At 46.6% G+C, this 21,896-nt stretch overlaps 1 protein-coding gene across 2 annotated transcripts in view; it reads left to right on the forward strand.

Moving 5' to 3' along the window:
- Positions 1-220: 220 nt before the first annotated feature.
- RAP1A (RAP1A, member of RAS oncogene family) overlaps positions 221-21,896 on the forward strand; it is a 42,798-nt gene continuing 21,122 nt past the window's right edge. Inside the window, exons 1-2 of one of the 2 annotated variants that reach the window (XM_066600032.1) lie at positions 221-377; positions 18,567-18,627. The gene's annotated coding sequence lies outside the window, so the exon portion shown is untranslated. Of the gene's footprint in view, positions 378-1,922; positions 1,945-18,566; positions 18,628-21,896 lie in introns of those variants that run through there. The other variant, XM_066600033.1, reaches the window with a different exon arrangement.

Here is a 21,896-nt window from a genome sequence, read left to right on the forward strand (position 1 = left end):
ACAGCCTGACAGGAGCGGCTGACCGCAGGGCCGGGCTAGCGCGTAAAGCCAGCCCTGTTTATTGGCCGCCTCCATACACGTAATTAGTGTGTGTGACAGGAAGCCGCGGTCCTCACTGCACATAACGGTCCCGGGCGCTACTCGCTTCTCATTGGCTGCTTCCATAGATGCTGGGAGTTGCGCGCGCCCTGCACTGTAGGCCTCGCCTCTTCCCTACGAGTAGGAGGCGGTAACGCGCACAGAACGAGGCGGGTTCCCGGCGTGAGGCGCTGCTAGCGGCTGCTGTGTGTCCGGTTAGGAGACGTCTCTGCTCGCACTAGGGGAGGAGGCCTTGCCGGGGGATCCGGCTGAAGGTGGCGGCAGCGGCGTACTTGTAGGTAAGCGGCCGCTGGGGGAAGGGGACTTCGGGTGAGCTTGTAGTGCCGACAGCGACAGTCTGGAAGCTCAGGAGACGCCGGGGATGCGGCCCGCCCTGGTATTAGGCCCCGAGCTGTAATCTCCCTGTGCGGGCTGGGGTGCGGACGGTTCCGGCCTGTGTGCCCCTCCTAACAGCGTCCGCCGTCCGCGCAGCTCCCGCTGCCGGGTTCCGCTGTGGTCCGAGGAGCTGGCACTCTGCACCTCAGTGACTGGCATGGAGCCCCTGTGTGGGTGGCAGCACTGGTGGGTGTGGTGGTGGCAGACTGGTGACATTGTGGCTCTGTCTACTTGTACCCTGTAATTGCTGGTCCGAGTAACCAAGGCAGTCAACAAGTAGGCGATCTAGGGGGGTTGTGCTATATATAATGCCACGGACGGGCTTGACATGATGTTGACGCTTCGGCACTTACGTGGTTTCCGGAATATTTTTTAAAAAAACCATTTCGGTAATAAAAAATATCTTCCAAAATTGCGCTTGCGTGTTTCGATCAGAGTTGTTTAATGCAATGAAAAAGAACTACAGAAGCGCAATTTCGGAAGATGTTTATCCACGGAACTTAAACCAGTTTTTAAAAAAAAAATAAATAAATCTGCATCCATGGAAGTGGTGAAGCATCAACATCATGTCAAGACCGTGTCCGTGCAGTTCGTGATGATGGGGTTTTTGGGGGGCTTTTTTCCATGTAGCAGAACCTTCCACGTCAATAAGTTAAAATCCCCCCTGTTGGTGCGGATTGACTTGGCTACGTATCCGCATTCATAAGATACAGCGCCTCTGGAGTCATCGCAATGTCAGCGCTCCCCGGTGGTCTGTAGTGAGGCAGCACTTCTGCATCACCTGCCAGCGGCGCTCACTACAAGCCCCCAGGGACCCCAGAGGCGCCGTATCTTATGAACGCGGATATGTAGTTGACTTAAGTCATCCCGCACCAACAGGGCGGATTTTGGATGTGGACTTTGCCATGGAATCTTCCCGCTGCATATAAGCGTACCCTAAAAGTAACGGATCGGCAGTAGAAACCCCTTTAAATTAGAGTCTGCCCGATTATTTGTAGTGTCTAAACGCAACGTAGCGGCAAGTGTGGGACTTCTCAAGGAATAACTAGTGATATTTGCTTCAGCACAGGCAGAGGAATAGTCCTAGAACGTCTTCCCGTATCGTATGCTAATTAGCGGGAATGGTCCAATAGGCTGTTCTCCTCCAAGCAATCAGGACTGGCTTCCTCCCTTGTTCGCTATGACCTATCTAGCTCCGCCCACTGGAGACGTCCTGCTTTCCATGTACGCCTGCGCTGAGTGTTCCCCTCACTTTAGAATGGTGCCACGCATATGCACCATTCGCGGAACACGTGACGTCTCCAGCGGATGGAGCTGGAGACATCATGCAGTGAACAAGGGGGCGTTCCTTAGTGTAAGCAACCCAGACCACTTAGAGAGGTGAACTTCCCATCGGGCACTGCAGCGGTAGTTAGCATATGGCACGAGAAGCCCTTCTCTGGATGGATGCCTGTGCTGATGCAAATACAGGTACTGCTATATTCCTCGTCCCACGTCTGCCCATATATAACATGTATATGGGACCAATAACCTGACAGAGCTTCTGATGATGAGCTGCTGGGGGGGGGGGGGGGGCGGCACTTGCATAACATGTGGCTCAGAGTGCCGGTAAGGGGATGGGAACGTGTCATCTGTGTTAGTAAGTGCGTCCGGTGACAAGAGAAGCTGCTCCACCCCTTTAAAAACAGAAGTTACTCAGGCGGTAACACTTCTGGCAGGGACTACTTCTGCACAATGTCCTACTGGTAACGATGTTGTAACGGACAGTCCTGGCTATGCGGTCTTCTTAGGTTTGACTGGTGACTTCGGTGGCATGTGCCAGCAGTGTGATGCTGATGTGCCAGCAGGACAATAAGCAGATTGATTGGGATTGTTTTGGATGGGGCACCTCAGTCAAATCACAAGAATCAGTGTCTTGCCAGCAATGCCCTGCGGCCGCCTCACTAACATTGCTTTTATACAGAGCAAGAAATCCTTGGGCTTCACGAATGCTAACTGTCATTTGCGTGTAAACGGACTGCGTCAGGAAGCAGATAATTGCTTACATATTTTTGGGCTGTTCCCTCGCTCGCTGGTCTTTCAGGGGACTGTGCCAGTGAGGGGGGCGACTGAGGGATCACTTTTTTTTTTTTTTTTTAAACATGTAACAACTGAATAATTATCTTTATATTTTTAATTTCTGCATCAAATGAACGAACAGTAAGCAAACTAATTATCCACTGGCTGGGCACGTTTACACTGACCGGCCATCGTTAAGATTCGCACAAAGTGGGGTTTTTTTTTTTTGTTTCCTTGTTTGACTGATCATTTCCTGTAAGTCGTGTGCGATTAATAACTTGTGGTAGCTGCAGAATGGAAGTGTGATTCAGAGGGACAGCCCAAAGAAACGCAGATAGAAAGGAGAACTTCGTTATTACAATTCCAATAAATGTGCCCAAACTATTGGAAATGACCAACTTTGTGTTTTCTGACTATTTGTGTACAAGGCTGCTGTGCAGTGACGCAGATGGCCAAGGCCGTGTAGGGTGCAGCAGTCCTGGTCTGTGGCCCTCGGGCTAGAGGCGTTCTGTACATCGTTACCTCTGCTCTGTGACCTGTGCTTCACAACTGCTGGAAGCTTTTCTCTAATTTAAACCCCTTAAATGGACCATTTAGACTCTGATTTTGGGGATCAGACTACAGCTTGTATGTCGCACGGCAAGTACAAATACGTCCTGTACTTCTTTGGTAGCCAACAAGGCGCTTGTGTTTTTCTACATGAGGAAACAATAGCAACTATTTTGCTGTAATGTTGTATTGCATAATGTGCAGGGAAGCAAAAGGCCGCTCAGGATTAGTTTCTTAAAGGCCAACCGACCAAAAGTAAAGTTTCCCACGAAGAATTCCCTATGTCTGTCTCTTAGCTGTTCTTGTTACTATAGATCACGCTGCAGCGCTGCCCTTTGCATTATAGAGGGGTCTAGGTGTCGCTCATACAGATCTTCCTGTATAACCCCATTATGTGGACTGTTCTCTACAGGCAGAGGGGGACATGAACTCCAATCAGTTACTGCCGATGATTAGGGGCTCCTGTCAGCTATAATGAAGGGGTGACAGATGATACTTGGGGTGCTTTTACACAGAAAAATAGCAAAGGGGTCTCAGCAGCACACCATAGGCAACACGGCTTATAAAGGTAGGGGGATATGGCAAATAGCTGAAAAATAGCGTAAAGCTAGTGGGTGCACGCTCACCAAGGGATCCGGCCTTATAGATCCTGGATGAATCCTGGAGAAGTGTAAAGGAGAGCAGCATCCGTTGGAGTGTATCAGAGGAAGTCTGAAGTCTTCAAGGAATAAAAATCCAATATTCATCTTTATTAATAAAAAAGCTCAATTGACAGAACAAGAGCCTGCTGAATAAAGATGAATATTGGACTTTTATTCCTTGAAGACTTCAGACTTCCTTTGTGATACGCTCCAACAGATGCTGCTCTCCTATACACTTCTCCGGGGTGCTTTTACACGGGACGATCTGTTGGGCAACAGATCCCTGACTGGCCATCCTAGCATTAATCGTTCCCATACTTTACACAGGACTGCATGGAGGCGGAGCAGCCGGGGATCGTCCCGACCAACCACCTCCATTCACAGTAAGCAGGCAGTTGTTTGTAAGTGACCGGCTGCCTGTTTACATGGAACGATGGGTCCGGTTTTCTGCACGCAGAAACTGAATGATGAACGAGACGTGAACAAATTCAGTGCATGCATTTACACTGGATGACGATCGCTCAGATCCTCGCTGGATCCTGAATGATAAGCTTCACGTGTAAAAGCCTCTCTCTGCTATCTAGCTTACTTGGGTGAATATACAGGGTAATATTTCCTGTCCCCACAGACAATTGTATTGGCTGTAGTTGGCCGTGTGATGTGCTGTTGCGTTGCGGAATTGACTGCATAAGGCGTCATGTCAATGGCAGGTTTTTGCTGCGGAATCTGGAGTGGGCATCCGCCCCCGGGGTCTGCAGCAATAACCCTCCATAGCATGTATGGGACGATCTGGAGAGACAATTTGGACAGTCTGAGTTTGCACAATCTAGAGGCTCAGTTACAGCAAATGTGAACGGATATGCTGCAGGATACCATACAGAACCTGTATACCTCCATGCCCACCTGTATCACATCTTGTATCCAAGCTAGAGGTGGCCCAACAGGGTACTAGAGCTTCCACCCCCGCCCATATCATGCTATGGAAAAACGATTCTTCACGCACACAAGCGGAAACCAATTGCAGTTTCCACTCGCGGATGAAAAATCACAGCATCGTCCATTTTCCTGCGGTTCCCACATGGATGGCTTCCATTGAAATGGAATGATCTGCGGCCTGTCCGCAGTTGACATTGTGGGCAGCCGCAGTTTCTGCGGGAAAAGCAGACGTTTTTTAAAAAAAATCTGTACTGTCCATGTCCGGCAGCGAGCCGTGCGGACCGTCTGCAGTACAGATGAAGAAACGGAATGGCAGGTGCGTGGATGCCGCTGCCACCAGGGCCGGTTTGCACTGCGGAATCTGACCTGGCCATGTGCATGTGGCCTAACGCAGAGGAAGCGAAAGTGGGGAAAAAGCTAAAGTTCCAGCTGGTGTGTACTTGGGCTGACCTGCTGGGAGCGGGGGCAGTATACACTCTGGGGAAGGGTGCAGTGACGAAGAGTTGTTTCCGCTCGTCTCACACCTTATCTTTACATCTGATGTTTCTGTTATGAGGACTTATCATTTCTATGATTAACAGGTTCCATGAACGCCTCCATTAGCTGCTATTGTGTGCCTTAAAACCATGTTTTTCCGGATTTCTCTGCATAGAATAGTGCAGACCTCTGTGCTACTCCAGTAAAAATCTCCATCCTATTTTTGTACTGTTTGTATAATGGAATAGAAAAATGGAAATATATATGTGAACCTAGCCTAAATAAAGTATAGGAATTTTTAGATCTGCTTTGTAGCATGCTTGTATTCTGCTGTGGATTTATAGGAAATCCGCAGAGTGGATGAGACCTAAACAAACTTCACATTTAAGGGCCATTTACACGGGACGATTATCGCACAATTAGTTTGAATGAATTTGCGTGATGACCGTCGCATCTAAATGTGCAGCAGTTCACCATTCGCTTGCGGTTCGTTGGTCGCTCACTTTCAGCCTGCATGAAAATCAGCGCTTCCTCGCTGAGTGTAAACGCTCTACGCTTCATATAGAATGTAGAGAGCTGAGCGGGAAGCCGGCGAGGATCTGCCAGTCTAAACGCTCTGCACGAGCGCTAACAATCCGCTGACATCAGCTCTTGTACAGTCGTTAAGAAGACTGTCGTCCCGTCTAAGTGGGACATTAATCCGCAGCCAATTGCCCTGCAGTGTAGACTATAAATCTGCAGTGTCATTTTTTTGCTACCTGTTTTATGCATTTAAATGAGCAGGGCGAAAATTGCAGTAAATCCACATGTAGCACCTTTAGAGGAAATATCCTATGTGGTCATACCCTTAAAGTATGTTCCCACGGACGAAACGGGATGCTGTGGAATTACCGCCACAGAAAATTCTGCAGCATTTCTGCATCTAAAACAAAGTGCAGATCAGCTGTAGATCCTCATCTGATTCCATATGATAGTGTTCCTCCTCCCCTCCTAAGTCACTGCTCTGTTAGCACATCCCGGCACCCTATAGTGAGCAGTGCTGGTCAAGTTCCAGCACTCCTGCACCCATCTGACCAGCAGCGCTCACTATAGGGTGCTGGGATGCGCTGACAGCGCGAAGACTTCGGAGATGAGGAAGAGCGTTTGATTTTGAGTCAAGATTCTCACCGATGGAGATATAGGCAGGACTCGCAAGGGCGGATTCCAATTGCCGAATCCAAACAGCGTCCGCACAAAGGATCCACAGCAAGACACGGGTATTGCAAGTCATGTACTTTAGCTTTTTCGCTCACAGATATGAATTGCGCATTCTGCAAAAGGAGGGGAAAATGCTCTATTCTGCGGCGGAATCCGTGTGGATGGCCTCCATCGACGTCAGTGGACGCCGTCCGACCTGTAGCCCATACACCATTAACAGTTCAGGGTTTCCATCTCTCAGCTCTGCTTTTGCCGGAGGGAAACTGAAATCAAATTTAAAAAAAAATGGATCTATTTTCCCCATTGATTTCAATAAGTCTGCAGCAGCATTTTTCCATTTTAAAAGGAAAAAAAAGCAGACTAAGCAAATAGAAGCTTTTAATTTTTTTTTTTTTTTTTTGAAACCCCATTTAAAAAAATCTTTTTTTTTTTTGGTCTGTTTTCTCTCCAAAAACAGAGCAGAGACTGAAACCCTGATCGGACCCTGAGTTGACTAAAGCTCGCACTACACAGCGCCTTGTGACTGTGTGGCAGTGTCGTGCTTTTATAGTGCAACTAATGATGGTGACTTTGGTCACCTGCAAATTACCACAACCTGACAAGTTGGCAGAAATGCAGACCTGCTGGAAGTTGTGATTTTAAGCAACAGAAGATTGCAGTCTTGTGGCCTCCACTCACCATGTGGCCCTAGCTCGCGGGGTGCGAGGGCTTCTGACTTCCTGCTGACCACAGATGTAGGCTGGAGATTGGCAAACTAGTGGGAAAAGGGTTTTCTTTGTGTAAATGTGCCATGCATTGATAGCAAGTAGAGATCTCAAACATAAGAATTATAGCGCCCCCCCCCCAAAAAAATAATTTTTTTTATATATTATATTTTTTGGCCATGTGCTGACCGTGTTGGTCCTTGGGTCCCATTATAGGCCTGACGTTAGTCCCTATAAAGAGACTCATGGCATGTCCTATTCCTCCTCTTCTTTTTAAAAAGTGCCTCCAGTTCCGTGTGCCGCGGCGCCGGCTGAATGCGCACACGTTGCATATTACATGTGGATTTTCTGTGCAGAAAATGCACTGCAGACATCTTTGTGTGTAAATTGAGCTGCGATTATAAAAGCCACAGCATGTTAATACTTCCTATAGATTTTCACTGCAAGTTTCACGCTTTGCATAGGCAAATCAGCGACACTCTACATGTAGCACGTGGGGATAGTTTTGCGGAGAGACCGCCCTGTGCGCTGGTAGCAAACAACTGGTTCAGCACCAAAATCCTGTCCTGCACATTACCTATTCTAACTAGTAGAACGTTTGCCGCAGATTCCATAACCACACCGCCTGCTCTTTTGGTCGCATTTCCCATTGTCCCTTATAAACTTCCAGCAGAAAGGTGCGTGACATAAATAACCTTAAATGAATATGGTGGTTGGGATAATTCATTCATTTCTTTTTGTCGATTGTAACATTGACTTGAGGTCGTCACTTCCTGATTGTTAATAAGCTGCAGGGCCCTCAAACAAGCGGATGCTACCACGTATTACATGCACAGGTTTTGCACACCTAATACGCTGTACCGATCTCGTATTCACTTTCAGCGCATGAAATAGCTGAAAAACCCCACTGATGTGAGAGAACGCTTAGAGTTTATACGTTTGCTATACTTTCAGCAATGATTGACAGTGCGGACAAACGTTCGTCCAAGGGGTTTTTCGCAGGAACAATCCCACTAGCAACAGTAAAAAGGGTTATCTGGGGAGGAAATAAACAGGTCCAAAGTAGAATAACATAGAAATACCGTTTGAATAAAAAATTAAATAAATCCCAACCCTAGAAGTTGTCTTCTTTGCCAAACTTGGCATGCTGTTACATGTGTGATTACATGAACGGTCTTGTCACCTGAGACCCTAAAAGTGGTTCAACCCCCTTGGCTTATAAAAGGCTCTCAGAGGCTCCTTGTGTGTAGTGACCTCTTCCACTTGTGTAGAGCTTGTTGACCACTAGACGCCTTTACGATGCAGTCAAAGATGTCGCCCCGTTACCAGAGTCTGGGAGGGGTGTGCATTATTGGGATGTGAAAAGCTGGATGGTCATTGACTAATTGCCAACCACCTAGGCTGTTCTGACCAAAATGTTAGATGTTGGGACCAGTGGATGTGCAAGAGCACACCAGGCGACTGGGCTCAGGACACCCGCAACAGACCACTAGTATAGAGGATTGTCTAATCGTCTGACTGTTTCAATGTCTGCCATCCAAAGGCATGTGACACCATCGTTACAGGCCCCTATGTCTTTCTGAACCATTTCGAAGCGCTTGGCTGAAGGGCATTTGGTCTCATGGCGCCCCTTACATGGTCTGCCTTTGACACCCACTGTCTCCTCTGTTTGCAGTGGTGTCGTGAACAACGAAATTGCACGCTGTGGAGTGGAACCGGTTTGTCTTCGGCGATGAATCCAGGTCTATTTTGGTCACTGACGATGGCTATGTTGGTTTCTGGAGACCTTGCCTTTGCTGTGCAGTAGCAAACTGCTGCACAAGAGCAAGTATCGCTGGCTCACAGCGGGGCGGCTGGAGGACACTTCTCTCCTCACGCTCCCATGTCCCTCTCCATCGACTTAAAATAGCGGCCGGCCGTCCAATACTAATGTGATCGTTCAATGTAAATAGCAGCCATTCAGTATTGAATGGCTGCTATGTTAAGTCAATGGAGAGGGGCGGGGGAGCGCGAAGAGAGAAATTTCCTGCATCCTCCTGGCCCCCCTGCTGGCCGCTCTGTGGATGAGCCAGCGATACTAGCTCTCGTGCAACAGCACGGGGACGAGTGTCGGGCATCGTTTGCCCGCATTTGTCCTGTCTTAATGGACCCGAAGGAAGAGTAGAGGGGGATAATTACCTCAAGTGATCTAATACATCCCAGAATTGTTTGCCTTTTTGACTGCTGCATCACATTGTTGACTCGTGTTCACTCTATGATTTATTAGAATACCAAAGTCTTTTTCACATGCGCTGCTGCTTAGCCCAACTCCTCCCACTAAATAGGAGGTTGGCTTCCGCTCCCACCTCTATGTATTTGGAGTGGAAGTCTCCGCGCCAACCTCCCATGTAGTAGCCAGCGCTTGTAACTGCAGGCACGGCTCTCATTGAGCTCAATGAGAGCCATGCCTGCAGTTACCAGAACCAGCCACTATACGGAAGTCAGCACGGAGGCTTCCACTCTGACCTCTGTTATTGTGGCTCTGACAGCTTGCGCCTGCACAGCTGGTTGTCGGGGTCAACTATCCTGAAGGTAGGTTATCAATAGTATTTTTGACCAGAAAACCCCTTTAAGTTAGCTATGTGTTTCCTCACCATTTCTCTGCTTATAGACGGCCCAAATGTACCCTCACCATCTCTCTGCTTATAGATAGCCTGCATTATTTTATTCCCCCAATAGCACAGGGAAGATCAGTTAATGATCCATCTACTTTCTGAGAGAAAACGAATACAAAATAGGAATTTAAAAGTTTGGCCTTCTCAACATAATTCGTAACTAGGGATGAGCGAGTATATTCGCTAAGGCACTACTCGCTCGAGTAATGTGCCTTAGTCGAGTATCTCCCTGCTTGTCCCGAAAGATTCGGGTGCCGCCGCGGGGCGGGGAGCTGCGGGGGAGAGCAGGGCGGAACGGAGGGGAGATCTCTCTCTCCCTCTCTCCCGCCCGCTCTCCCCTGCTCCCCACCGCGACTCACCTGTCAGCTGCGGCGGCCCCCGAATCTTTAGGGACGAGCAGGGAGATACTCGGCTAAAGCACATTACTCGAGCGAGTAGTGCCTTAGCGAGTATACTCGCTCATCCCTATTCGTAACCAATTCACCATTTTTATCCTGCAAACATCCTGTAGCATCTTTGACTTTTCTTTTGCTTTTGACATACCCCCAAAATCCGTTTTTAGTGCTTTTGGGCCCTGCCGCAAGCCTTAATTCATTATTAGCGTTAGCCTTTCTGACACTTGCCCTACAGTTTCTGCAGACCGCATTATATTCTTCTTTAGATATCCCCCCCCCCCCCTCCCTCCCTTCTTTTCCATTTGATAAACATATTTTTCTTCCTTTTTAGCAGGTATTCAAGTTCTGTGTTCATCCATCCTGGTCTCTTTTAAATGCTTCCCATTCTTCCTTCTTTTATGGATTGTTAATAGAGATGAGCGAACGTACTCGGTAAGGCCGATTTCGCAATCGAGCACCGCGATTTTCGATTACTTCACTACTCGGGTGAAAAGATTCGGGGGGGGGGGGGGGCGGGGTGTGGTGTGGTGGAGCAGGGGGTAGCAGCGCGGAACAGGGGGGAGCTCTCTCTCCCTCTCACCCACGGCGCCCCCCGAATCTTTTCACCCGAGTAGTGAACTACTTGAAAATCGCGGTGCTCGATTGCCAAATTGGCCTTACCGAGTACGTTCGCTCATCTCTAATTGTTAACGATTGTGCTTTGAGAATCTCCTTTCACAATATTTCCCAACCTTCTTGGATCCCCTTGTTTTCTCTTCCACCTTTTGGAAGATAAAGTTGTCAGCAAGAGCAGATAAGAATTTGTTGGATCTATCACTTTTACCTGAGAGATCCCTGTCTTGTAAGAGATGCTGAGAAACTGATGAAGGCCAATAAACTATGTAATAGCGCACTAAAAGTGCCAGAAAATATGCCAACACTGAATGTAGTTTGAGCTGCATTCGTGTTAAGGATAGTATACATAAAAACTTGATGTTCTTGATGCATATTTTGATCATTGTGATTGTATATCTTCTATTAACAAGGTGACTTATTTAGATGGCCAAGTTATGAGTGAGATCATTATATCAGTTGCTCAGCATCTTTTCTGACAAGCATAGTAGATGTTGCAGCATCAGAAGCTCCTGAAATCGCACATACACTGCTCTGTACAGCTGTAGAACATCTTGTGGTGGTACTTATGAGTGGGTGCTGTTTAGAAATTAAAGGGGTTGTCCCATGAAAGCAAGTGGGGTTCAGCACTTCTGTATGGCCATAATAATGCACTTTGTAATATACATCGTGCATTAAATATGAGCCATACAGAAGTTATACACTTACCCCCTCCGTTGTTGGCGTCCCCGTCTCCATGGCGCCGACCGAAGCCTTCTTCTGCCTGGATTAGTCGCGCTTGCGCTGAAGGGGCCGCTCCAGCGTGCTCGTGCCGCACAGGTCTTCTGCGCATGTGCAGAAAACCTCTGCGGCGCGAGCACGCCGGAGCCGGGCAGAAGAAGCAGACAGCACAAGTGCGTCTAATCCAGGCAGAAGAAGGCTTCGGTCGGCGCCATGGAGACGGGGACGCCAACCCCAGAGGGGGTAAGTGTATAACTTGTGTATGGCTCATATTTAATGCACAATGTACATTACAAAGTGCATTAATATGGCCATACAGAAGTGCTGAGCCCCACTTGCTGCCGCGGGACAACCCCTTTAAGATCTCTTGCTCTATTATGTGCGGGAGCTGAGATACTATAAGCTTAGTATTACATAAGAGCTTTCTGATGTTTTTCTGTGAGGAATACAAGCACATTGACAGTTTGGAGCACTTTTTTCCAGGGACCGTGACATCTGTTACAATTTCTGGAAATGGATGGATAAATTGACACCTGGGTGTTACTGTTCCACTTGTCAATAGCAATCAGTGTCAGACTGTTGACGGAAGTCTCATATGCGCTGGTACAGTGTTCTGTCTGAATTTGTGGGTGGAAAATCCAAAACTAAACCTCTACAATTCTATATGTGAACCTCCCCTTCTGCCACACTTGCACAAACATATGTAAAAACACTGCATTTTCATGCAGCGTTTTACTGCGTGCAGAGCTATGTTGTTGTTTTTGTTTTGTGCATGTGCATTTTTACAGCTTTTTTTTTTTTCCCCCGCAATAACAGGCAAGCTGATGTCACCACTTTTTTGCCTCTCGTGGTGGCATAGTAACCTGCATATAGAACGCAGTATTATGCGTGTTATTGCATATTTCATGCACCCGACTCAATGGGCAATTTAGTGCGTGAAATACGCAATGCAGAAAATGGGACAGGCAGTGTGTGATTTTGCGTGCATGAGTGGCCCAATTGAAATACATGGAGCTTTAGTTCTGTGTCTTACGTGCGTGGAAAGCACCATAAAGGAACACATTTGTAAGTGGCCCTACTTGTATAGACCCAAATGTAAACCATTGTCCTCCCTATATTTTGATAAGTTGTCCCATGTGAAGCCACTTTAGGACTCCCTCACAGACGTTTTTGTACAGCGTTTAGCGCTGCCTTTTCAGTGCTGCGCTAAACGCTGTACAACGCTTCCATTCATTTCCATGGGGCTGCTCACACAAGTGTCAAAACGCTGCGCCTTGACAGCGATTCATTTTCTTTCTTTAGACTTCTTCAGCTCTGTGTCACCCATTGAAATAAATGGGCAGCAGTTTTAGCGCTGCTGAAAACAAAGCACAACAGATATCGCTTGGCAGCGCTAAACGCAAGCGCTAGCTGCACTACCTGAAGAAAAGGAATACTCGCCTGCCTGGCGCCTTCGGGGTCCTCGCCACTGTTCTCCAAAGTTCCGGGCAGGCTGCCGGGCACTTGTCAAGCCGACAAAGCATCTTTTGCTAGTGACGTGGATTGAAATCCCCACCTCCTATCAAGAGATTGCTTTGATTGGTTCATCCAGCGCTGGCTGTGATTGGCTTAGCCTACTGACACTCAGCAGTGCTTGGCGCCAAGCTGGAAAGACAGGAGCTGCAGTGGCCGGTAGTGGAGTGCCAGAGCCAGTTCCAGCACCTTACCGCCCATCAGGTGAATAACGAGCAGCCGCAGCGGGACAGCTGAAGCCGCTTTGAGTGCTATTTGTTGCTTGCTGCTGTGTGGGGGCCGCAGGAGTCGGCGGGAACTGGAGCCGAAATGGGCGCTGTGGGACAGCTTCAGCCACTGCAAGCGCCAGGTTGTCCTTGGTGGTGGTATGGGTTGCTGGAGGAGGCGACAGATGCGGGAGGTGAGGAGCTACGAAGGGCACGTCTGCGGCTGTCAATCAGCTGCTGTGGGCGTTCTTTTTTTAAACTCGGGACGCCCAACCCATGTCTTCACCAATTATTCTGGTGGAGACATAATTCACTGGTACCCACTAATTATAGGGGTTTTCCAGTGAAACACTACTGTTGACCTATCATCAGGAAAGGTCATCAATAGTTGATCGTCTGGTTTCCGATATTGTCACTACGAAATCGCGTGACTTTGTAGCGCACTTTTACCGGGATTTTCGGGGGAAGCTTGAAACAAGTCCTACCCCAAAAATATGCCCTGGCTACCTTTTTTGTTTAAAAATAAAAAATACATTACCTATCAGACGCAGTCCACTCCCGCACACTTCTCCTCTGGTAGTTCCTGACACACTTGCTTGTAGTTTTCAGCCAGCGCTTCCTGGTCCGAGGTTCAAAAGCCCCATCTCTAGGAAGCGCTGGCTGGGTGAGCCTTGGTGCTTGAGAACAAATTACTGCAGCGCTCAATGAACCAATCACAGCCATTGCATTGAATGGCTGCGATTGGTTCATAGGACATTGCAGTTGTTGGCTGAGCTGCGCGCTCGAGTACCAATTGGTGCCAGTGCTTCCTGGAGGCGAAGCTTTTGGACCCCTGACCAGTAAGTGCTGGCTGACGACTACAGAAAAGTGTGCCGAAGCTGCAGAGCAGACGTGCAGCGGAGCTGACAGTGCCTGATGGGTAGTTTTGTTTTTTTGTTTTTTTTTCTCTTTTTTTTTTTTTATGTAGCTAGGGCATATTTTAGGGGAAACAGTAGGATTTGCTACTGTAAAATTTGCACCTCATGAAAACAGTGTTCAGGTGATGCTCCACGGGGAAATATGGGCTACAAAACATAGCAATATTCAGCATGGTGCATTTTAATTTTAATTTTTTTAACATTTTTATTCGCAATATAGCAGCTTACAAAACATCGCTAATGTGAAGGAACCTATAGGAAAGAATAGGCTTCACATACATGCAACTTGTAACGCTGTTGCATAGTGAGAATCGTGCAGGGTTTTTTTTTTTAATTTTTTTTCTTTGTCAGCCATGTGAAGGCAGCCCTAACCCCTTAAAGACCAGTGGTTCGGTCCTGAAGGACAAGACATATATCTCTTTAGCTTTTTAATTCCCCCAGACTTACCCTGTAACGGGAGCATCTATAGGAGCCGCAGTTGCAGGAAGAAAATATCCTAGTGTGACACAGTAGTCACTGTCAGGGTCTACTAAGACCCTGCAGCTCTGACATGTTAGGGGTCACCAGCGATCACATGACAGCTGATCCCATGTAGGATACAACACTGCCACTTCCTGTATTCTCCACATTGTACAGGAGAGAGCAGAAGCGGTTAAAAATCTCTTCTGTGTTCTCTGGGTTCTCTGCTGTCACAGACCTGCTTCTGCTAGATTGCAGGAGCTTTAATCACGCAACAGATTTTTACTATCGGCCGGGTTTAAAGCCCCAGACAAAGTACTGTAAGTTTACGGCGCTTGGTCCTTAATGGGTTAAGCCACCTGTAGTGCTTGCAGTATACTTCCACTAGAAGCCCTGTCTAGGCAACATTATTGCATGATACAACATGGGCACCGAGCTATAAGGCCTCATGTCCACAGGTGGATTTTGTATGCTGAATCCGACCATGCCCGTGGTAGAGGACACAGCGGGGCTTCTACTTACCCATCCGGATCTTCTCTCTTCACTGTAGATGTGTGCAGAAGTGCTGGCCGCTTCATATGCCTTGTGAAGGGTTTTCTTTTTGTTTGTTTTTTTTTTTTAATCTTTTTATTTATTTTTTTTTTTTAACTCCTGCTTTGCCACAGCAATTCAATTGCAGACGGGCTGCAGACCGGACAGCTTACATTGACTTCAATGGAAGCTGTCTGTGTGGAATCCGCAGTGAAATGGAGCATGCTGCGATTTTGTTTTCCGGATCAAAGGGTCCGCAAATTAAATCCACATGCTTTATTTCACTTAGGGATGCCCATGTGTCCCTATGTGCGGCTGCAAATCTGATTGTCCGGTGAACATTGGGCCTATAAGAACGTAGAAGGTTTTGTTTTGTTTTTTTTAAATTACTTGCCATCTGTAACTTGTTACTTTTTGCAACACCCGCACCCTCTGTCAGGGTTTACCCATACACTGTGCCGTCACGTGGGGCGCTGCGCATGCCTGTATAAGGTCATGTGCAGTGTGACTTTCTTCTAATAATTGCCCCCTCTGTTCAGAGCGGGGATCCATATGGAAACCGCTGCCCATAAGCAATGTATTGCATATGGAAAGCGTATCATACGCAGCCCATATAAGGGTATGGGGCTCACGTTGCGTACGTACGTAGAAAGATGGAGCATTCTGTTATTTGTGTTGTATCGATACTCAGTGTCCACATGCTGCTGTGCATGGGTCAGTGAAAGTCCAATGACTCCATGCACCACATATCACATGACCGTGCAACGCACACGTAATACACGGTGAAACCATCGGCATGAGCCCTAAGACCAGCAGAATCCTGGATAGAGGGGTTTTATTTGTGGCAAGTATAAGCATTGAGGTGGTTTGCTGGTAGTTTCCACCTTGCTACTGGTAAAGCTCATTTACACGGGCGTATGTAGATTTTAGTCCACGACTGCACAGCGTATTTACAGACCTAAACACTATATTCCGTGCCTGTTGCAGTTTGTCGTGTGCAAGGTTTTCGTTTTTTACACAAGCAAAACAAATTATCTGTTTAGGGCCGTAATATTAATGCTATGCCAAATACATTGCCTAATTATCCAGCTTTATGCAAACAAAAGCCTTTGTGTATGTATAAGCCATGCAAATGTAACCCATAACCTGAGGGAGAATCTCCTACATTAGTGGGCTGTGGGGCCGGCAGGGCGGCGCTGCTTTATGGCAGCCACGATGGCGGTGTGAGCTTCACTTTATGGCTGGACAATATTTGAGAGCATTGAGAATACTTCAATCTATAGGTCTGTAAAGAAGGCTCCTCCGATTGTAATCGTTCCATAAAGCAAGACTACAAGCAAATGTAAGAACTTGTAATATATCTTTTGAGAGAAAATGCCCGTTCCTCCCCCCCCCCATTGCCCCAGACTCCTTCCATTCGCCTCCTTTAAAAGGGGTTATTCCAAGATTTAACTGTATCTCCTATTCACAGGATAGCCTTGTCTTACCAAATCATGGGGGTTTACAGACAAGTTTTAATTTTCGGGACAACCCCTTTAACAAGACCCCGTGGCCTAAAGATAAGGAAGTTTAAATGCATAAATTGCCCTTTTGTTAAATCACCATTTTGCCTTTCATTCACACAACTGTGATTTCACCGCGTATTACACACTCCCACGTGATGTGCAGTGAATGGAATCGGTGAAACTACATTGTCATTGATTCAATCACAGTAGCTTATATTCAGTGCTTGTAGATACGCGCGTGAAAAAGATTGCTGCACGCTATACTGCACCGCATATCGTGTACGAACAGCTGTATTGTTCTCCGTGGTTGGCACACATAACGCTGTACATGATACATTGGGACAGAGCGGGGAATTAAAAAAAAAAAAAAGGCTCTTGACAGCGTGTACGAGATACGCCGTAATGCGTAGTGCACTATCGCCGCCATATGATGTGATGGCTGGCTCATCACCAGCTCCCACTCAGCGGGTTTCACACATGGCCGTGTGAATATACCCTTACAGGTTTTTTTTTTTTTCCCCCTCTTTAACCCATTAAGGACCAGGTACTATAAATTTCAGTCTCCTGTCTCTGGGTTGTTAGTAACAGCTGATAACCCGGAGAAGAAGGCAGAAGGGGTTTTTAACCCTTCCTGCCTTCTGCTCCCCCAAATACACAGCGCTCAGTGAGCACTGTGCACTAGAAAGTGAAAGTAAACTAACTTTCACATTGGGAGCCTGGGGGGGTCATGTGACCGCCTGGGTTCCCTGCCACAGCAGAGCTGGAGGGTCAAACTAGACCCTGGTTAGCTCTGCCAGTGATTACTGTCACTGCAGGGGCTGTTTCCCCCTGTAACTGGGGCTCCTATGGATGCCCCAGCTACAGTGGGAAAGTATCAAATTAAAAAAAATATATATATATGTCCCCCAGAGGTCTTACATGACGTCATGGGGGACATAGATAGTAAAAAAACATAATTACATACATAAGTAAAACAAAACAGAATAAAACAATACATACGTAAGAGACAATAACACAAAGCAGACGCCAACCAAAACCGTCACTGTATGCGCCCTGTAAACCAAAACCATACACACTATATATCAAAATGTCTGAAATAGAGGAACCCATTCCCATACTTTATCTTAGCATAAATATACTAAATTAAAAAAAAAAAAAACATATGTTAGTTTTTTTTTTTTGTTTTTTTTCAGCATTTTCCCCCCAATAAAACTAAAAAAAAGGGGGAGAAAAAGGCAGTGAAAAAGATATTTTAAAAATCACCCTATGTCACGGAAAAAACAAATTCCTAAAACGTGTCTGGTCCTTAAGGTACAAAATAGCCTGGTCCTTGAGGGGTTAATGTTGGGCCCGGTTCACGCCAGCTCTACACCTCCACGAGCGGAGAATCGTATGAAACCTTTCCTTTTTGGTGAAAACCCGTTGAAATTAATGGGGGTGGGTGGAGGGGTAACCTTTAAGTCTGTGTTTCTGCTCCAAAAGCATAACGAAGAAACAGAAATCCCTAACAGGCGTAACACTTGTGTGAACAAGGAATGAAAAAGTAGCATGTGCCGATATGAGATGGCTAGATATGTTATATGAAATGCAACAATAAAAAAGGAATAAGACTCTCTGGCCTTCAAGGGGTTCTCTTCTAACTGTTTAGACCGCTCTGTAGGCTGCAGTACCAATCTGGGCCACTGTGCAATGTACAGGTTAGAAAAACATGGCTACTTTCTTCTAAACACAGCGCCGCTGTTGTGTCTGGTATTGCAGCGCCCATTCACTTCAATGGAGCAGAGCTGCAATACCACACACAACCCTATGGACAAGGGTGGTGCTGTTTTAGAGCAAAGCAGACCTGTTTTTCCAACGTAACTCTCAATGGGTTTAAGTAGTGTTAAACACAGCATTAAGTGCAAACCTAAATGACCACCCAGCAAATATAATGAGTATATATTTAAGCTTAAGTTTCAGCTGAAGTGTATGAAGAGGCCATGTCTGTTGTCACTAAGCATTTTTTTTCTTCTTTTGCAGGTCTTGGGTACAATCATTCAAAAACTGTTAGCAGAAACTGTTTACATGCTCAGGATAGCCAGTAAGTATCATGTTCATGGAGAATGCACATTAGAAATAAACTTTTTTTTTTTTTATGAAATGTGTCCCGAGGAATATCTAGCTGAACATATTGCCAGGTTTTCATTATAAACATGTTGGTGTTTCCGCACTTTCTGGTGGCCGTTCAGGATAAGCTGCACTTGTATACATCAGCGATAAGCCTTTCTGGCCATTACAGGACTTGTATCTTGCATGTATTATCTTATACCCCTTTATAGGTAGTGGATCATAGCTTTCAATTGTCTCTAAGCTTGTGGGAGGAGACTGCTGTCGTCTTTTATATACTCCATATAGATTTCTCCAAATGTATTTCTAGTAGAGAAAACTCATGGAGAAAACTGCAGATTCTGTTGTAAAACATCAGTAACACAGTAAATAACAGCTGTAGCCTGGTCTGTAAATCTCTACAGCTACTTCCTCCTCCCCTTGTCTCTCAATAGACTTCAGCAGCCAGTATGAGACCACACCTACCATTTCCTGTTACCACACTTTTATCTCTTACTAGAGCTGTCACCTGACAGCAGACACTGGACAGTAAATTAGATGTGAGTGGCCAGTGCTTTAAGGGGCTTTTCAGTACAAAACATTATCTTGGATAAGTAGCAAAAGTGCAGCTCCTTATTTACTATAAGCACAATTTGTTTGAGATGTGTTTTTTTTTTTTTTTGTTTTTTTTGAGTGCTATCATTTTCTAGTAACCATTAGAGCACAACAGGCTGACACTTCTGTCTTCTGTAGCTCGCCCTCGGGGTAAGCCGAGTAGGGGCTTAATGCTGCATAAAACTACTGCTAGAGGCCTCGATACAGCAGGATACAACACTATTCACAGGAAAGGCTCTAAATGCGGCTGCTTCTTTTTCAAGGGGGAGGGGCAACACTTGTGTCTTTGAAGACCGTATCAGACTGGCCACACTTGATGGCTGTTGGTCGAATACTCGTTCTGCCGACTATTTCTCCTGCATCCTGGTGGTATCTGTTTTCCCCCATATACTTGTACAGTCTGAGTGCATGTGTTCTGTCTTGGTGCTCTTCCTAAAGAGATGTTACCCCTCCCGACCCACGTCATGGACCTCTCACCAGCCAAACCAGGATCCTACTGCACACTGAGGAGCAAAAATCTGAAAAAGGCTGTCTATATATGGTTTCTGGCTTGGTTTTCATTCGCGATCATTGTTCTACAGACCTGTATAAAGGGTCAAGCACTGATTTGAAGGAATGCTGCCATCCAATAGATGGCGCTGCAGGGGTATTGTTCCATCTTCCTTATTTGCGGAGTGGAAGAGTATACACAGGGTTCATACACGTCATGGAATTTTTTTGAGTAATTTCTGAGATTCTTGTGTGTTAGTTATGTTTGTCCAAAACAGTTTCTTTATTCCATTACGATCCAGTATTGCGTTTACCACTATAGGCCAAAATAATAAAGAGATTGTTTGGGATAATCGGAATTAAAAACACACAATCTCAATACTCTGTCTTAGACCTCCTGCCCACGGCCGTGACTGACTCCGCCAGCGATATATCACAGCGGAGTCCAACACGGCGCCCCACGAAGACCCCATACTCGCCTCTCTGGATCTGCCGCAAGAGTCCCGTCCGGCGAGCCAGAACACATACGCAGTGCAGCACATGACACGCCGGCGGTGAGGCGTAATCACACAATACTTCCGCTGTGCTCACAAGAGAAGTATCGCGTGATGGACGGCTTCCTTTGACTACAATAGAAGCTGGCCGTGCGTTTTTCAGAGCATGTTGTGGTTTCTTTCACGCTGCAGAATTCCGCAGTGTGAACATTGGGCTATTAGGTTCAATAGAACTTAATGGCTATGGGATAACGCTGCGGATGGGAATTGGGCCTTAAAAATACAAAAAAATTTCAGATTTTAAAGTACATTGAAGTTTTTGTTCTCAACTGGCCTCTTATGGCTGGGGATTTGCTTTTATATCCAGATCTCTGGAAATGGCTTGACTTAGCAGGGTGTGTCTTCTATTATTTTTGTATATAAAAAAATAAATAAATAAGGTTGCCTTCACACTTGCGAGAAAATTACGCATTTTTTGAGCGGTGCGAGAGAGTGAAAGTGCAGAATTATGAAACCAATGATTTTCGGTGGTTTCCTTCACATTTGCGATGTTGGGAGGGGGGGAAATCGCACCATGCCCTAGCTTTCTGCATTTTGCTTTTTTATTTTTTCCTAATAAGCCTCCTTTTTATTACATCGTAGAGCAGGAACTTGCGATTTGTGCAATGTGTTTTTAACATTAGAAAGTCCTATTGACTTTTGCGCTAAAGAACTGCGGCGAAATTACAAGTAGCAGCCATGTTTTTTCGAGAAAAAGCAGTTCTGACACTCAAAAATCGCAGTGATATTGCGTGTTCATCGCAGTGATATTGCGTGTTCACCCCCCCCCCCCCCGGTGCAGCTGCCAGGTACCTTTGGTGGCAGCTTACCTGAGATCAAAAGAATTAGGCATGTAGAAATTCAGTATGGCCAACCCTCTCCTTCAACATCTGGTGTCTGGAGAGCTTAGGACACAGCATACACATTAGGTGTTGTCCGGTTTGACCACATTTAGTCTGTCACATTTGTTGCATCTTGTAGATTGTAAGGCCTTGGGCTCTTTTCTCGTCTACCTGTTTATCACTGTTGGCTCGTGTTTATTGTATGTGTTGGTGTTTATAGCTATGGAACCTCTATTTCATATGCACAGTCAATTGACAGGGGTCCACTTCTCGAGACCCTGCCAATGAGCTATCCACTGGGTCGATGTGCTCCTGCGGACAGCTCCATTCCCTCTGCAGTGGTCTGGTTTGGTATTGCAGGCCAAATTTCTCACTGAAGTGAATGAGAACTTTGCCTTCCATACCAAGCCAGCCCTTTACATCACTTGGACCAACCCCTCTTAATGAACAGACAGAACTCTCATAAAAATAGAATGTCTTCTCGTGTCCGCCGCCTCTCCCCGCCTGGACTCTTCTGCGCAGCGGCTGCTGTGCGCTCCAACCGCTTCACCAGCAATAGTTAGCAGTGCTCCTGGGACGCTGAGCGGTCCTGGCATAGCAGTCATTACAGAGGAAAGATGTAGAGCGGAGGGAAGAACTGCTATGGCAGCACTAACAAGACTCTGGTTGCTTCCACTGAAGCCTATGGGCCCTGAGCAGTCGGAGCACAACAGTAAGGACGGAGCAGCAGAGTGTGCTATATCCGTGCACCGCCTCCTGTAATGCCAGTTATGTGTGATGTCCCG

This window comes from Eleutherodactylus coqui, chromosome 4 (genome assembly GCF_035609145.1).
Source record: "Eleutherodactylus coqui strain aEleCoq1 chromosome 4, aEleCoq1.hap1, whole genome shotgun sequence".
Lineage (NCBI taxonomy): Eukaryota > Metazoa > Chordata > Amphibia > Anura > Eleutherodactylidae > Eleutherodactylus > Eleutherodactylus coqui.